Source organism: Megascapheus bottae, chromosome 3 (genome assembly GCF_031878675.1).
Source record: "Megascapheus bottae isolate mThoBot1 chromosome 3, mThoBot2.hap1, whole genome shotgun sequence".
In the NCBI taxonomy this organism is placed as follows: domain Eukaryota; kingdom Metazoa; phylum Chordata; class Mammalia; order Rodentia; family Geomyidae; genus Megascapheus; species Megascapheus bottae.
In genome coordinates, this window is record NC_143511.1 from 7930820 (window position 1) to 7949463 (window position 18644).

The following is an 18644-nucleotide window of genomic DNA, read 5'->3' on the forward strand; positions in this document are numbered from 1 at the left end:
CCTGGATTTTGGGGATTTGTGGGCATTGTTACAAGGTCTGAGTACATAGCCCTGGCTGGACTTTCAACTGTCAATCATCCAGCCTCAGCCTTCTAAGAGTTGGGATTGTAGGTATGTGTCAATACAAGTGTGTGTCAGTACATCCAGCTTCCATCTTTCAGTTGATGTATTCTGGGTGTTTTATAAAAATACATTTTTCCAATATATGCTTTTCTGTAACTACTTCTACATTCCATAGAATTTTATAATTTAGAACAAGGGGAAGAAAATCATGTTCAGGAACAACCTGGAAGTGGGCTATTCCTCCAGGTTTGATGCTCTGACTTTGTAGCAATTTTCATGAGTCTTGACATTCTTTTTGAACAACTCTCCTCACATAGCTCAAGGAAGTCTTGCTTTTATAACTAAGAACTGCACCTGGCACCAGCATTTTCAAGGTGATCTCTTTCACACTTAGCAGCAATTAGAGTAGTTTTTCTGAATGAGGAAGAGAAACTATGTTTGGAGGGAGAATATCTGGGCTCTCCTGACTAAGATGCAATCTGGACTTCTGAGAAACAGTATAGAGCAAGGGAATCCTGAATGAGCCTTCCCCTCTGTTCCTCCTGGGCCCCATTGTATCACCAGTGCAGACAGGAGTTACCAGTCCTAGGATTGTTGCTGCCCTTGCCTCTCCTCAAGACTCCAGCTTCATAAAGAGACCAGAGATGCGGAGGCTTCAACCTGCACCTTAAATGTGCATACATTTTATATGGAAAAATGTTAAAATTTTGGATTTAAAGATGCAAATGTTTCTTTTAGCAATGATATGTAGGATTAACCCGCTTCCTATCTGCCCTTAATCATGTACACAAGTGTGTGTACATGCTTGCAAGCAGTCCAGAGCCACAGGGCGCCTGGCCCCACCCACCTAGAGCAAGTGGGGCGTGTCTTTGGACACCATTGGCTGACTGTCGTCCCTATTTGATGAGGTGACTGCAACCACTCGATCTGTATTTAGCAGGCACGTTTGTGAAAAAGATTAGACCTGCACCAAGAGTCATGGTCTCCAGGGTTTGTATTATTTGGGGGCCCCGTGGCCATCTTACCTCTCCTCCCCCATGTGGGCGTCCAAGATGGACGTCGGACAATGATATTAGTGTGGTCAGTGTCCAACAGCAGTGCTGAGTGAATTGGGAAGTTGTAGCCAATGAAAAGGGGTCGAGGATTGATTAAACCATGTTTCTGGGAGAGACGGGTCATCAAAAACGCAGGTGATCTTTAGAAGCTTATGAAAGAATTGGTTTTTGTTGGGAAACTGTCCTTTAATTATGCATGTGTAACTAACTGCTTATTTCACTTAAGGAATCAATAGTGGTCTCATTAAGTACCTTGACAACTGAAAACTGCGTACTTTACTGAATAAGTGAATAAAAATAGATAAGACTTAACATAGTCATCTAATTAAATATATTTACAGCATCATGGGCTGGGAGTTTAGCCTAGAGGTCGAGTGCTTGCCTAGAATGCACGAAGACGTGGGTTTTATTCCTCGGTACTACATACATAAAAAAAAAAAAAGCCAGAAATGGTGCTTGTGGCTCAAGTAGTAGAGCTCTAGCCTTGAGAAAACCCAAGGACAATGCCCAGGCCCTAAGTTCAAGGCCCAGGACTGGTAAAAACTAAATAAACCTTATTTACAACATCAAATCATTTAAATATATTATTTCATGGAGAAATAAAAGAACTTCAACATGCTATCCACCAGAGCTGATTACTCAACTAACTGGTCAGGTGAACCATCTCTCCTATGTTTGCTTATTATGTCCGTTTCTTTCAGTCTCTTGTTCTCTCTTGGGTCTAATACCTGGATGTATGAAAGTTTATACTGTATGTATGATGTTTAGAAATGTGATCTCTAAGCAGTGTACTGGTGGCTCAAGCCTGTAATGCTAAGCTATTCAGGAGGATTGCAGTTAGACTTTTATCTACTAAACTACCAAAAAGACAGAAGTGGAGCTGTGCTCAATTGCTAGCCTTGAGCAAACAAGTTCAGGGAAAGGTCCCATGCCCCAAGTTCGAGATCAAGAGTACCACATACACACACAAAAAAGTGATACCCAACAAAGAATACTTAATGGATCAATAATAACTGCAGAGCAGTGTTTTGCATTTTTCTTACCTTTTTTTAAATCTATGGTTGGTGTTATATTTACCATCTGGCTTAACTGGAGATAAGGATCTCACAGATTTGTCTGCCTAAGCTGGCTTCAAACCACAATTATCAGATCTCAGCCTCCTGACTAGCTAGGATTATAGTCATGAGCCACTGGCACCAAACCATCCACATACATTTTTCACAGGAACACTTGGCATGACTTCTTTCCCTTATGTACGGAGATGGAGACCTAGAGATCTACCTTAACACCTCTCCCCCCCCACCCCTGTAGTCCTTGGTACCAGTGGAATAGGTTTATTCATCAATCTTCTTTCCATGGATGCTGAGGGTTTCCTCACCTGCTTCAAGAGTGCTATGAGGAATAGTCTTACAAGAACAATGTTTGGCAAGAAATGTACTCACTGCCTTACATATGTAACCATAATCCCTCTCTATATCACCTTCACAATAAAATGATTATTTTTGACGTCCTGAAAAATTGCACAGCTCTTTATGGGATAAAGCATTAATATTAATACTGCTGCTCAGTTAAAACTTGAAAGTGTTCTAAATGCTGCCCTATAGTATTCATAGGAACATTCTTTTTTTTTATTGTAATTAGTAAAAGGGTTACATGATATTTGCCAGATAGAAGGTGCATTAATTCACATACATTGATACCCTTTCACATGTCTTGGTACCCATTTCCCTCCCCCCCCACACCCCTCACCCGTCTTGGTTTTCCCCCCTTCATAGGAACATTCTTGATTATGTACCCAGTATATTCCCAAGACTTCTGCCTCACACATTCTCACCAGCAGATTTAACCTACCAATCTGGTCCTGACAAATGTCATCATAGGAATGTGTGTATCTGTGTGCCATCATTTGACATTTGCTGGCTATAGGTTGCCTTTTGTCCCATAACACATAGACTCCTGAGGATCTATGTGCTCTACTATCTCAACCATTGTCTGCTGTGGTTTTGCAGAATTTTGCACAAACCCCAGCGGGAACTGGGGTTTGTATCTCTCCTCTTCTATGTAATCTTTTGATTTGGTAGCAGTTGAACTAGGCCATTTTCTTTGTGGTTTCTGACACTACTGTCAATAAAAGAACTTTCCACCTTAGAAGAGTGAAAATATGGACTTAAAAGCACACTCTGCATACAATTGTTTTTCTGAGATTTTCATCTGTAATGAACAGAAAAATTAAGCAAGCACTTCCAGTGCTGTGCAGGCAAAGAAATCTGGCAGCAATGTGAAAACTTCAAACTAGTGAAATCAAAAGGACAGAAAGGTTCCTGGCTGCCATACACTAGGAGTTGTAGAATGGGTGAGTACAATTGGAGGTACAGGACTGAGGAAAATGCAATTAAACAGTTGTGTACAATCTCAAAACTGCCTTAAGATCTAACTTGAGCTAACTTCCAAATATACCAACTAAGCTATGACTTTGAGCTAGATTGTAGCTTTGGAGTTGATTATGACCTGTTGTTCTTTTCAGAGTTCATTTGTATTCTTTGCTGTCTGACCCTTCCTTTACTCCCCTGACCAATGAGATGTGGATGATAGTGTGATAACCTTGCCCGAAGCTATAAAATCATTGTTGAGTTCTCCTGGATGGGGAAAAGTGCTGGGGCCAGCTGGCAGTGAATGGGGATTCCTGATTTAAAGGTTGAGGACTTGGAAAAGAAATAGACAAGAGACAAATAGATGAGGTTCGGGAGGACTACAGCCCAAGTCAGCAGCCCAAGAAGGCTGTGAGCGTAAGACTGTAGCACCATTTATTTCTAAATCCAGTCTCATATACTTTCTTGAAACCAGGGAACTTCCAGGGGTTACATTAGCACTAAATGGTAATCAGGTCTCAGATCAATTAAGCAGAAGGTGATAGAGCAATAACACATTTGTACCAAATGGTAATCAAGTCTCAACAGAAAGATAAAGCAATAAATAAAGTCAGGAAGTTCACAATACTGGCAGTATAGCTCAAAGTTTATAGGCATGGTGTCATACAGGACAGCTCACTTCTTTGTGTGGTTATCTTACTCAGTGATGCAGATTCATGGGACAGTCTGACTCCATACCCCGGCTCCCAACAGAAAAGAATGATGATGGAAAAAAGACAAAGAGAAAAAAGAAAAAGAAGTCTGTTTAAAACAATAAAAATTTTGTGTAAGCAGAAAGCTGGATTACTAAAGTAAGTTTGCAGGATAAAAATTTTGAGCATATTTTTCCGGTATTAATTTCACCTTCTGTTTCTTGGGGAAGAAGGAACACTCAGCCATCTGGTTGCTTCTTGAAGAGATGGGTGATACTATGGGATTGTTTGGGGTTTTTCTTTTGTTTCATTTTCCTGATACAAGGCATATACCTTTTTATTTTTATTTTTTCTTTTCTTTGCATGTGTGTGGGGGTGGGGTATAATAGAGCTTGAACTCAGAATCTCAAGTTCTTGCTTATCGCACCCTCCCTCCACACATTCATGCATGCATGTGCACTTTCTGGTGCTTGAACTCAGGGCCAGCATGCAATCCTTCTTGCTCAAGGCTAGCCCTCTATTACTTGATCCACAGCTCCACTTCTGGTTCTTTTTGTGGTCAATTGTAGATAAGAGTTTGAATTTCCTGTCTACCTTACAAATTGGAAACATCTCAAACTAACAATTTAATGGTGCAGCAACAAACAAATCCCAATTCCAGTAGAAGGAAACAAATTATTAAAATGAAAGCAGAATTAAATGAATTAGAGTCCAAAAAAAACCAATAAAATAAGGAGTTGGTTCTTTGAAAAAAATTAACAAAATTGAGAGACCCTTAACAAATCTTACCAAAGAAAGAAGGGAGCACCCCCAAATAAACAAAATCATGGACGAGAATGGCAATACCAAACTCCAGACATAAGGGAATACTTTTCCAACCTTTATGCCAACAAATTTGAAAATCTACAAGAGATGGATGAATTTCTAGCCAATATTAACATACACAAACTGAACCAAGAAGACCTAGACCAACTAAACAGCCCTATTTCAAGTTCTGAAATACAAATAAGAGACCTCCCATCAAAGAAAAGCCCAGGACCTGATGGATTCACAGCTGAATTCTATAAGGGCTTCACAGCAGAGCTCACACCAATACTACTCAAACTCTTCAATGAAATTAAAAGTGAAAGCTCATTGTCAAACTCATTCTATAAAGCTAGCATAACCCTCATCCCCAAACCAGAGACTCATCAAACAAAGAGAACTAAAGACCCATTTCTTTGATAAACACTGTTGTGAAACTTCTCAAAATACTGGCCAACCATCTTCAACAGCTCATCAAAATATTGTACACTATGATCAAACAAGATTCATCACAGGGCTGCAAAGTTAGTTCAATGTATGCAATTCCATTAATATTCATCACATCAACAGGAGTAAGTTCAAGAATCACATGATTATTTCAGTAGATGCAGAAAAAAAAATTGACCAGATCCAACACCCCTTCATGCTAAAAGCTCCGAAGAAACTAGGAATCCATGAAACATTCCTCAGTATAATAAAGGGTGTGTATGACAAACCTACAGTTAGTGTAATACTAAATGGTGAAAAAGCAAGAGGCATTTCCTCTAAAATCAGCAATGAGACTCTCTCCACTTCTCTTCAATATAGTATTAGAATTCCTAGCCAGAGCAATAGGCAAAAAGCAAACATAAAGGGGATCCAAATAGGGAAAGAGGAAGTAAAACATTCCATCGTTGAAGATGACATAATTCTTTTTTTTTTTTGCCAGTCCTGGGCTTGGGCTCAGGGCCTGAGCACTGTCCTTGGACTTTCTCAAGGCTAGCACTCTACCACTTGAGCCTCAGCACCACTTCTGGCTTTTTGCTATGTATGTGGTACCGAGGAATCGAACCCAGGTCTTCATGCATGCTAGGCAAGTACTCTACCACTAGACCAAATTCCCGGCCCCATGACATAATTCTTTACTTAAAGAACTCTATAGACTCCACTTCCAAGTGGCTTGAGCTGATTTGAAACTTTGGCAAGGTAACTGTGGGAAACCAATATGAGTCTGGGGTCTAACAGAGTTATACTCGAAAGGCCTATATTGAGGATAAAGGGTGAAGAGTACAATCTGCCTGCCTTCGTGCAAGGGTGGAGTGACCTTTTCGCCTATATTCTCACAGGTCATGACAGTGTGCTTTGATAGTATTCCCAGACTTATTTGGTTACCCTCTCCCTCCAGGAGATAGATTTGATGAGAACCATATGATAGTTGAGACTAGATTCTTTATACAAACAATAAGTCTTCTGAAAATTCTTGTTATTATTCAAGTATGGAACTGTAGCTTGATTGCCAACATAAGCAAATGCTTTCTACTAAGGTATAAAATAGACAAGCTGTTTAATAAAGTTGTCAGATGCAGCAATTGCTCTGGCCCTCCCAAACCCCCCTGTCTCTGTCTTATTTTCCTTTTAGCTTCTCAGCCCTACTCTTCGAGGAGCCTTGGCCGGCTGGCTCCCCTCAAATGGTGCTGAAACCCGGGAACCTCTTCTCCTGGATGTAGACCTTGAAGAATACTGGGACATAATCTGAGAAGGATCCTGCTACATGAGCCGCGCGGAAAAGAAAAGTAGTAAGTAGCAGGGAATAGTTAATTCGGGAGTAATAAATATGGGGCAAAATGTAAGTATTGAAAAAGAATTGTTTTTACAAGTTTTACTTAGTTTGTTAATGGAAAAGGAGTAACGGTAGATAAAAAGCAGTTACTTAAGTTTTTGACTTTTGTGCAGCAAGTTTGTCCTTGGTTCCCAGAGGACGGGACTGTGAATCTAGAAATATGGAAAAGAGTGGGACGTGGAGTCCACACTTTGGAAGGACGCCAAATCCCTTGGGTCTACAGCCTGGGTGTGCATGCAATTTGTCTGCTTCAGTGTCCTGTCTTGTTAAGTGAAGGACACTTAATTTGAATGTGGAAATTAGGAAAAGTAAATTAGCTTATACTTTGCAGTGAGGAATGGCCCTCCTTTAAAGATGGATGGCCAGCTGAGGGAACTTTTGATCTCCTTCTTGGTTAAAACACTTTCTGCCCCCCACTTTTGTCTTGACCATCTGCACTGCGCAGCGCTTCTTGATTCTTTCAGTGTGTATTGTGTGCCTAATTGACTTTGCTTCAGCAGCCCTGGCATTCGTCTGCTTTGTTCTGTCTTGCATATAAATCTTTACAGGATAAACTTGTTACTTTTTGCTCTGTAAAATGACTCACATTTGGGGTCGGATGGCCTTGGCCAAGCCGGCTGCCAGAGAATGGAAGTCTCCACAGGGGAGGTGCCCCCTGAGAGTTTTCAGGGCCCTGGGGTCTTTTCCTCACTCTGACTGCTGCCAGGCATGCCATCAAAATTTAGGGTTACTTAATGGTCTCTGCTTCTGTCTTGTTTCATTAGATGTTTTTTGTCTTGTCCGATTTTGTTCTCAAAACTAGTACCAGTCCAAAATATGGATTCTTGTTTTTTGTGTTTTTGTCACTAAGCATTTAAACATTCCAGGTAAATAAAAGCTTCAGCCCCACTGGAGTAGGTCTTGAGCCTGGTATGGCTTCTCCCACTCAACTACAATGGAGGCAGGTGAGGCAGCTGCAAGCCTAGTCTAGTTTCTTTTTTCCTAACAACCTGGCTGAAGTGACATTCTGAAGACAACTGGTGGCAGGACACAGGCATCAGCCTTGGTTCCCCCAGGTTTGAATTTGGTCTTGTAAACTGGTATGTGAAATGGCCTACTCAAAATTGAGATAATGACTAGAGTTATGCCCTAGTTAGGTTAAATTTGGCACCGAAAGACTCCCCACCAATTAATAATTTCAACTAAGTTGTCTTGTAAAAAGTTTTGTTTTAAATCTAGTTTTTACCTGAAAGAATAAAATTGGCAAAACTCTCTTGACACTAAAGCTTCCAGAAAATGAACGGCCGATATTAATTTTGTGCACTTTAAGATCTTTGAGTATGAATGTGTACATGAATGGGTCTGAGTGAACATATTCAAGGTTAAATTGTCAGCATGCTGTGTAAAACAATGGATGAGCTCATACTTGAAACACAAAGGCAATTGGGTAAATTTAAGTCTAAATTTTAAGAAAATTATTAGGTTTAAATGTTTTACAATGTCTCAAAAATTATTGCATTATTTTAAAAGGAACCGGTTAGGCTGGGAGTTTGGCCTAGTGGTTAAAGTGCTTGCCTAGCATACATGAAGACCCGGGTTCGATTCCTCGGTACCACATACATAGAAAAAAGCCAGAAGTGGTGCTGAGGCCCAAGTGGTAGAGCTCTAGCCTTGAGAAAGTCCAAAGACAGTGCTCAGGCCCTGAGCTCAAGCCCAGGACTGGCAAAAAAAAAAAAAAAAAGGAACCGGTTAATAGAATTTTTCTGAAGATTCTGAAGTCTGCAAAAAAAATCTGGTGTTCTAATGCATAAAAAAATCTGGTGTTATAATGCATAGAACTGTTTATATTATATTGTATCCTGTTTAGCCCAGAGACATTAAAAATTTAAAATTCATTTCAAGTTAATATTTGGAGATAAATATCAAAAATTTAAATGTAAAATTATTTATTAATGTCAGAAACTTTGCCTGTCTTCTAAAGTTGTTTAGGTAATCAAATGCCAAAAGAAAGAATGGGAAAACAGGATAGTCCTGTGTGGGGTGAGAGGGAAACTGGCAAAGGTGTAGCTCTGGGTTCCCATGGTGGAAAAGGCCCTAAGGGAGGGTCCACACATGGTAAAAGAAGACGAGCTGGCACAAAAGCTGTTCATTTAAACCTGGTCAGATGGACTGAGTGGACCATCTTCGTCCTTTTTCTTTGCAAACTGACACTGGAAATCTGATGCTAAAATGTGGGTGATGTGGTTAGTATTTCTTAAACTGCTCCCTAAAATCTATTAAATTGGAAAAAAGGGTTTAAAAATATTTAAAGGCTTATCTCCTTATGATTTGGTTTCATGCTATTTCACAATTAAATGTATTTGGAAAAAAACTTACAGATCATCACACTAAAAACTATGTTCTCTTGTCCAGTATAGATTAAGCTAAAATATCTTATTCTATGCATCATCAATCATCTCGCTCACTTAGATACCAATTTAAAATACCTAAATTAACAGCCCAAAAAGTAGTTAAAAATTGTCAAACATGCGCTGCCTATTTACCTGTAATACATTATGGAATTAATCCTAGAGGTCTTCAACCTAATGATATATGGCAGATGGATGTAACACATGTTCCTTCTTTTGGATGTTTAAAATATGTACATGTTACTATAGATACTTTTTCACATTTTATTGTTGCTATGCCCTTAGCTGGAGAAAATGTATGAACTACTATTACTCATTTACTAAACTGTTTTTCAATTATGGGAATTCCAAAACAATTGAAAACTGATAATGCCCTGTGTATACATCTTCTTCTTTTCAAAAATTTTGTAAAACTTTTTTCTATAGAACTTAGACATGGCATTCCTTATAATCCTCAGGGACAAGGTATAGTTGAAAGAGCCAATCAATTGATAAAAATTGCTCTAATAAATTAAAAAGGGGGAGTTGGTACCCTGTTTCTCCAAAGACATTAATAGACCATACTTTATATGTATAAATTTTTTTAACTTTAGATAAAGATGGTTATTCTGCAGCAGACAGATTATGGAACCCTAATGTACAAGATTCCAAGCCTTTAGTGATTTGGAAAGACCCCCTCAATAATCAAATTCATGGTCCGGCCCCTGTTTTATTATGGGGACGAGGATATGTTTGTGTTTATCCCACAGACGCAGAAGCACCCAGGTGGATACCAGAAAGGTGTGTACAGTCATGCCCAAAAGCAAGATTGCCAAAATGAGAAATAAGATGAACCAGATAAAAATTTATGATCGCAAGAAGAATGTTCATGTTTTTTAAAAAACAGTAGCATTACTACCCTCTTTGTGACTCGCTGTATCTCTGTAATATGGCTATGGCTCAAATACTTCAAACTCAAGCCGATGTTTATTGGTCCTATGTTGCTGATCCACCAGTCTTGCATCCTGCCAATTGGGTAGATAAAAAGATACCTGTATATATAAATAATACAAAGATATTAGGACCTCGATCTTCTAATCATTTAAAGCACTTAATCTATTCTAATTATAAATATGAAGGGATGACAATGATAGCGCCTCTTTGTTTTACAAAATTAAAGAGATTGTTAGATTGGAATACTAATTACTCTGCTGGTGTTCATTGGGGTGTTGATATGTTATATTTAGACCAAAACTTGTCAACAGTTACCATAGGTCCTGGACCGTTCCCACAAGATATTCCTATTTGTCAACGTCCTCAACTTCCTAAAAGTAATATAGGACCAATTTGGAGTCGGTGTCATCATAATGTGACTATGTGCGCTGATGATTTATGCGATTGGAATGATTTTCAACAGAATTCATCAAGGCCTCAGAATCTCTTATTTGGAATTTGGACAAAGAACAATAAGACTATACAAACAGAATTGTGGCATTTAGTAGCCAGTATGAACTGTATTACAGTAGGAAAGGAAAATGTTACTGCCCCACAAAGAGGGGTAATTTCAGCTCAAGGATCATCTTGGAATGTCAGTGTGCAAGCTTGTGTATCAGACCCTTTTGCTTTGTTAGTAGGAGATTTCAATATAGTCTATGACAATGTCACTTATAATGTAAGCTGTGATACGTGTGATTTAACTAATTGTATTTCAAATTGTAACTCATGTGTTATTAATTCAACCTACCTTTTTGTTATTACCAGTTAGTCTTACTGAAGAATGGTGTGATGATAAAGGAATCACTATTCTCAGAAATGTAGAAACACAATTAATTCGGTATAAAAGATTTGTAGGACTTCTCTTTGCAGGAATTACTGCGGTTATTATGATTGCTGCTATAGTCACTGCTTCTGCATCTTTAGCCACGTCTATTCAAATGGCAAGTTTTGTTAATCAGCTTTCTTTCAACGTTAGTCAAGTCCTTCAGCGACAAGAAGATTGGGATAAAAAAATTAAAGAAAGACTAAATGCTTTGTATGATGTAGTACAAACTACAGGAGGTTAGTCTTGAGACTAGATTATCTTTAAAATGTCACGCTGCTTATAATTGGATCTGTGTTACCCCACATAGATATAACGACACACAGACACCATGGCATAGAGTAAAAAGGCATTTACAAGGTATTTGGCATGATTCTAATACGTCTTTAGATATTCCCCTGTTACATAAGGAAATTCAGCTAATAGCTAATGATCCCAAAATTGATACAGATATAACCCAAGAAGCACAAAAATTTCAATTTTCCTTAAAAAAATCATTTTCCTTCTGTATTGGATTTTATAAAATATTATTGGATTGCTTTTATGCACTGTTTGCATTTGTGGTACTTAGATCATATGATGTTTAGGTGCCATTTCTTTCTCTGTATTACATTTGTGTTAGTTTTCTATGTGTAGAACATCTTTGAGAATTTTCCATAGTTTTGCTTTGGTTGCTACATAATGTTGAAGCTTTTCCCTGGAATGGAATGTTTTTATTGTTCCCTCAGTTATGAATGAGAGCTTAGCTGGGTACAGTATTCTTGGTTGGTAGTTATTTGACTAAGGCCATGACATATATCCTTCCAATCTCTTCTTGCTTGCATGGTCTCTGCTGAGAAATCTGGGGTTATTCTGATTGGTTTGCCTTTATATGTGATTGTTCTCTTTCCCTGGCTGCTCTTAGGATCCTTTCTTTGGTCTCTATTGATCCAGTGTGGATTATAATGTGGTGGTGGGATGTCCTTTTCTGGTTAGGTCTGTTTGGGCTCTAAAAGCTTCTTGTATCTGGATGGGTCTGCCCTTCTGGATACTTGGGAAGTTCTCTGAGATGATTCCCTGAAGTATATTTCCAATACCATTGACCTTTCTCCAAACCCTCCTCAATACCAATTAGCCTTAAATTAGGCTTCCTAATTGTATCTTGGACCTCCTGAAGCATTTTCTCATATTTCCTAGATTTCAATTGACTCATTTTCAACCCCGGAAATTCTCTCTCCTGCATTGTCTATAACTTGCTATCAAAGCTTTCTACTTTATTCGTCATCTCCCTTGCTTCTAATTGCTCATTTTTGATGCCTTGCATCTCTTGTTTTAGATCATGTATGGATTTCTTTAACTCCTTGATTTCCATCTGAGTGGATTTATCTCAGCAGCTTTATTCTCTTTGGACATTTGTTCTTCGGTCACCTTTTTGTTTGTGGATTCTATGAATTCGTCCATTTTTCTTTGAAAAACCTTTATTATGGCCTCTTTTATGGCTTCCCCTTTTTCACATATCACCTTTTTTATGGTTTCCTCTTGTCTAGCTATGGCATCCTCCCTTATCTCTTTCTTTATGTTTTCACACTTTTCATTAATGATGTTTATCAATTGCATTTGTATAGCACTTGGAAGACTCTCCTCTAGATTTGCCACTGACTGCTCCATTGCCTGTTTATGTTGGGTGGGAGATGCTATTCCTTGATTTGACATTTTTCTTAAGTTTCTTGTTCTGCCATTTGAAAATGGGAGCAAGAGTAATACTAAACAAGATTATAATTTTTCAGATATAACCAACCTAGACCTTTTTACTTGGCTGACAATAGATGTTCGCACTTTTAGATTGGTAATATCCCTCTCTCTTTCATACAAATCTAATACAACCACAGATTACCGATTTATGACCAAAACAATAGGCCCCTCAATCCAATCTCTATTGTATTTAAGTCCCTCTGGACCTAGAGTATAATTGAACACCTAGATACACAGCATTGCTCAACAACCATCAATTGTAGATGCATGCATTATAAAAGTTGAAGGATGAACAGAGGACCAGAGATAGAAAAATAATATGATAGACAACAAGGGAGGTAGGAAAAGAATAATGCAGGAGTGTAAGCTTATTATAGTAATGAAGAAAAGGTGTCCTGTAAGGATAACTGACCTAAGGTGATAGACAGGCAGAATATTTGAATAGAAAGTTAAGATGAACTTAGATAATACTTCAAAAATAAGAAGAGTAATAAGAAGAATATAGAGAGAAAAGAGGAAGGTAGATATAGGAGATTTCAATGATACAAATTTTAAAAAGAAAAAAAAAGAATCAAAGCACCAACAAAATAAAAGAAAATTGAACATACACACACACAAAAAGAAGAAAGAAAAAAAAAGAAAAGGTGGGGGAGATTCCTCACTATTGGAGTTCTTACCCAGGAGATACTAGGGTTGAGAACCAGAGTTTAAAAAGGTGACTGTATCTATCTATCTATCTATCTATCTATCTATCTATCTATCTATCTATCTATCTATCTATCTATCTGTCTATATAATTTTTATTCAAACTGTACCCAGAGCTGTCAGTGTGTTTCTAGGAATGACCACAGTGACATAAGGAATGCGGGAGAAGAGAGAAAAAAAGGAATGAATTATAACATTAGAAAAAAAAAGGTGTAGGTAAAATGGCAAAGAGAAAATAAGAACACCTAAAAATGCAAATGAAAAGGGGTAGAAGAACCAAAAAAAAAAGGGTATTCTTCAGTTTTTTGGGGGTTGGGGTGGGGGCAGGATAGGAAACTTGTGTCTCCACTAAATTCGGATCCAAACAAACAATTCACAAAGTCTTTGGTGATTTGGCTTTGTGGTTTTTCGAATCAGATTGCTTGATTGGTAAAACAAAGCTGAAAGATCCCTGGGCAGCTTTGTTTACCAGGACTGTGGCTGGAACGGGGACGGACTTCAGCAGCACTGGGGCCGGATTTCTGGTTAAGGGATCTCTGGGAAATCCTTTGCCAGTTAGAATGATGGCATTTCCAGCATCACCACTCCAATTGCTTTGGCCGTGTCTTTGCCAGCAGTCAAGATGGCACTGCTGTCAGCTTGTGGGGGAGGGGTTCCCTCCCAATGCCGTTCCTTGAGCAGAAGTGGAAACTTCTCGGAGGTACTCACAAATTGCTGGATTCTCCAGTTCTGTGACGCTGGCAGGTCCGTGCACGGCCAGGTGTCAGCTCTGGGCTCGCGCAGGCTCTGTGTGGCTCTGTCTGCATCTGGTGGGTCTGCACCACCATGAAGCGCTGTCTGCTCCGCGGCTGGCGGGGCTCCACGCTGTCTTCTCGCGCTGGTATTCTGCCTTTTTCCTCTCTGACTGAGATCTCTGTTATGCTAAAGCTTACTTAGGATCAATTTTTGGTAAAGAACTGTCCCCTACACTACCAGAACTTGAATCTTGGCTGGAGCTCAGTACATCTCACAGTGCACCACTGCCATCTTCTGCCGATCTTTGGGCTTTGTCTTGCCTCATGCTCCTTTGTCCTTGCCTTGCCTCTTGTGCCTTGCCTCTTGTGCCTTGCCTCTTGTGCATTGCTTTGCCTTGTCTCTTTGGCTTGCCTCGGGTGCCTTGAGTTGCCCCTGTGCCTTGCCTCTTGAGCCTGGCCTTTACCCTTACATAATGTCTCTTGCACCTTGCATTGCCTCTTTCATGTTGCCTCTTGTGCATTTCCTCTTCCAACTTGCCTTGTCTCTTGGTCCTAGGCTCTCGCGCTTTGCCTTGCCTCTTGTGCCTTGCCTCTTGCACCTTGCCTTGCCCCTCTCACATTACTTTTTGCTCCTCGCCTTGCCTCTTGTTCATTGCTTCTTGCCTCTTACGGCACGCTTTGCTTTGTCTCTAGTGCCTTACCATTCCTTTTGGGCCTTGCCTCTTGCGCCTTGCCTTGCCTCTTGAGCATTGCCCCTTGTGCTTTGCCTCTTGTGCCTTGCTTTGGCTCTTGAGCCTTGTCTCTTGCACCTAGCCTTGTTCCTTGCACCTTGCCTCTCTCCCCCTTGCCTTGCCCCTTGCCCCTTGCCTCTTGTGCCTTGCCTTGCACCTTGAACCTTGCTTCTTGCGCCTTGGCTTGCCTCTTGCGTCTTGCCACATGAGCTGCACATATTGCCTTGTGTCTATCGCCTGGCCTCTTGTGCCTTGCCTCTTGCAAATTGTCTCTTGAGCCTTGCCTTTTTCTTGTGCCTCGATTCTTGTGCCTTGCCTTTCCTTGCCTTTTGCATGTCACTCTTGCACCCTGCCTTTCTCACCTTGGCTTGCCTCTTGTGCCTTTTGTCTTGTACCTTTCTTTTCCTCTTGTGCCTTGCCTCTTGGGCATTGCCTCTTGTGCCATGCTTTGCCTTGCCTCTTGTGCCTTGCTTTGTCTCTTGTGCCTTGCTTCTTGTGCCTTGCCTCTTGCCCCTTGACTTACATCTTGTGTCTTGACTCTTTCCCCTTGGTTTGACTCTTTCACTTTGCCTCTTGTGCCTTGCCTCACCTCTTGTGCTTTTCCTCTTGTGCCTTGCCTTGCCCCTTTCACCTTGCCTCTTGCTCCTCGCCTTCCTCTTGTTCCTAGCCTTTTGTGCCTTGCCTTTACTAGCCTCATACCACTTGCCTTGCCTTGCCTCTAGTGCCTTGCCTTGCCTCTTGGGCCTTGCCTCTTGCACCTGGCTTACCTGCCTCTTGCCTTTGCCTTGCCTCTTGAGCAATGCCCCTTGTGCTTTGCCTCTTGCGCCTTGCCCTGGCTTTTGTGCCTTGCCTCTTGTGCCTAGCATTGCCCTTCACCATGCCTCTCTCCCCCATGCTTTGCCCATTGCCCCTTGCCTCTTGAACCGTGCCTTGCCCCTTGCAACTTGCCTCTTGCAACTTGGCTTGCCTTTTGTGCCATGACACTTGCGCCGTGTGCATTGCCTTGCATCTTTCACCTGTCCTCTTTTGCCTTGCCTCTTGCCAATTGCTTCTTGTGCCTTGCCTTTCCTCTTTCCCCTCGCCTCTTGGGCCATGCTTTGCCTTGCCTATTGCATCTTGCCTTGCTTCCCCTCATGCGACTTGCCTCTTGCATCTTGCCTTTCCTTGCCTCTTGCGCCTTACCTTGCCTCTTGCGCCTTGCTTTGCCTCTTGTGCCTTGTTTCTTGTGCCTTGTCTCTTGTGCATTGTGCCTTGCCTTTCCTCTTGTGCCTTACCTCTTGCCCTTTACTTGCCTCTTGTGCCTGGCCTCTTTCCCCTTGACTTGAAATGTTCACTTTGCCCCTTGCGCCTTTCCTCTCCTTGACTATTGCACCTTGCCTATGCACCTTTCCTTGCCTCTTGCCACTAGCCTCTTGGGCCTTGCCTTGCCTCTTGTGTCTTGCCTCTAGCGAGTTTCCTTCCCCATTGCTCCTTGCCACTAGCGCCTTGACTTGCCTCTTGTGCCTTCTTTCTTGCCACTTGCTTTGCCTTGTCAGTTCGCCTTGCCTGTAGCAACTTAATTTCCTTTGCCTCTTGGGCCTTGCTTAGCCACTTGCGCCTTGCCTCTTTGCCTTGCCTTACCTTTCCTCTTCTGCCTTGCCTCTTAGGCCTTGCCTATCCTTCCTTTTCTGTCTTGCCTCTTGTGCATTGTGTTGCCTCTTTCGCCTTGGCCATTGTGCCTAGCCTCTTGTGCCGTGCATTGCATTGTCTCCTGCACCTTGGTTCTTTAGCCTAGCCTTGCATTGCCTCTTGTGCCTTGCTTCTTGAGACTTGCCTTGCCCCTTGCACCTTACCTCTTGTGCCTTGCCTTGTCCCTTGCTCCTTGCCTCTTGCGCCAGCCTCTTGTGCTTTGTGCATTGCCTTTCCTCTTTCGCCTTGCTTCAAGCAACTTGCCTGTTGGACCTACCCCTGACTCTTGCACCTTGCCTCTTGTGCCTTGCCTTTTGTGCCTAGCCTCTTGCGCATTGCACATTGCCTAGCCACTTGCTCCTTTCCTTGCCTCTTGTGGTTTCATCTTGTGCCTTGAATTTTCTCTTGTGCCTTGCAACTTGCATCTTGCATCTTGCACCTTGCCTTTCCTTGTCTTTTTTGCTCTGCCTTGCCTTGACTCTTGTGCCGTGTCTTGCCTTTTTTGCCTTGGCCCTTGTGCCTTGCCTCTTACACCTTGCCTTGGCTCTTGCGCCTTCCCTTTTGGGACTTGTTGTGCCCCTTGCCCCTTTCCTCTTCCTCCTTGCCTTGCTTCTTGTGCCTTACCTCTGTGCCTTGCCTCTTGAGCCTTGCTGCTATCACAAGCGCATTGCCATGCCCCTTTTACATTGCTTCAAGCGACTTGCCTCTTGCGCATAGCCTTGCCTCTTGTGCCTTGCTTCTTGTGACTTGCCTTGCCCCTTGCACCTTAGCTGTTGCACCTTGCCTTGTCACTTGCGTCTTGCCTCTTGTGCCAGCCTCTTGTTCTTTGTGCATAGCCTTTCCTCTTTTGCCTTGCTTCTAGCGACTTACCTGTTGGGCCTACCCTGCCTCTTGCACCTTGCCTCTTGTGCCTTGCTTTGCCCCTTGCACCTAGCCTCTTGCACCTTGCCTTGTCCCTTGCGCCTTCTCTCTTGTGCCTAGCCTCTTGCACATTGTGCATTGCCTAACCACTTGCACGTTTCCTTGCCTCTTGCGGCTTTCATCTTGGGCCTTGCCTTTTCTCTTGCACCTTGCATCTTGTACCTTGCATATTGCGCCTTGCCTTTCCTTGTCTTTTATGCCCTGCCTTGCCTTGTCTCTTGCGCCATGTCTTGCCTTTTTTGCCTTGGCCTTTGTGCCTTGCCTCTTATGCCTTGCCTTGGCTCTTGCGCCTACCCTTTTGGGACTTGTTGTGCCCCTTGCCCCTTTCCTCTTCCTCCTTGCCTTGCTTCTTGAACCTAACCTCTGTGCCTTGCCTCTTGCACCTTGCCTCTTTCACAAGCACATTGCCATGCCCCTATCACATTGCTTCAAGCAACTTGCCTCTTGCGCCTAGTCTTGCCTCTGGCGGCTTGCCTTGCCTCCTGTGCCTTGCTTCTTGTGACTTGCCTTGCCCCTTGCACCTTGTCTTGCCCCTTGCACCTTGCCTCTTGTGCCTTGCCTTTTCCTCTTATGCCTAGCCTCACCCCTGTTGCCTTGCCTCTTGTACATGCCTCTTGTGCATTGTGCATTTCCTTTCCTCTTTCTCTTTTCTTCTTGCGACTTGCCTCTTGTGCCTACCCTTGCTTCTTGCGCATTGCTCATTGCCTTGCCTTTTTCGACTTGCCTCCCCATGCCTTGCCTCTTGAGCCTTGCCTTTCCCCTTGCCTCTTGATCCTTCCCTTGCCCCTTGTGCCCTGCCTCTTGTGCCTTGCCTTTCCCCTTGCACCTTGCCTCTTGAGACTTGCCTTGCCACTTGTGCATTGTCTTTTTCAAAATCTTACCTCTTGTGCATTTTACATTGGCTGCCTCCTTCTCTTTGCCTCTTGCCCCTTGCTGCTTGTGCTTTGCCTTTCCTTGTCTCTTGTGGCTTGCCTTGCCTTGCCTCTTGTGCCTTACTTTGCCTCTTGAGCATTGCCCTTTGCGCTTTGCCTCTTGAACCTTGCCTTGGCTATTGCGCCACGACTCTTACACCATGGCTTGGCCCTTGTGTCTTGCCTCTCTCTCTCCCTTGCCTTGTCCCTTGCCTGTTGTGCCTTGCCTTGCCAATTGCATCTTACCTGTTGTGCC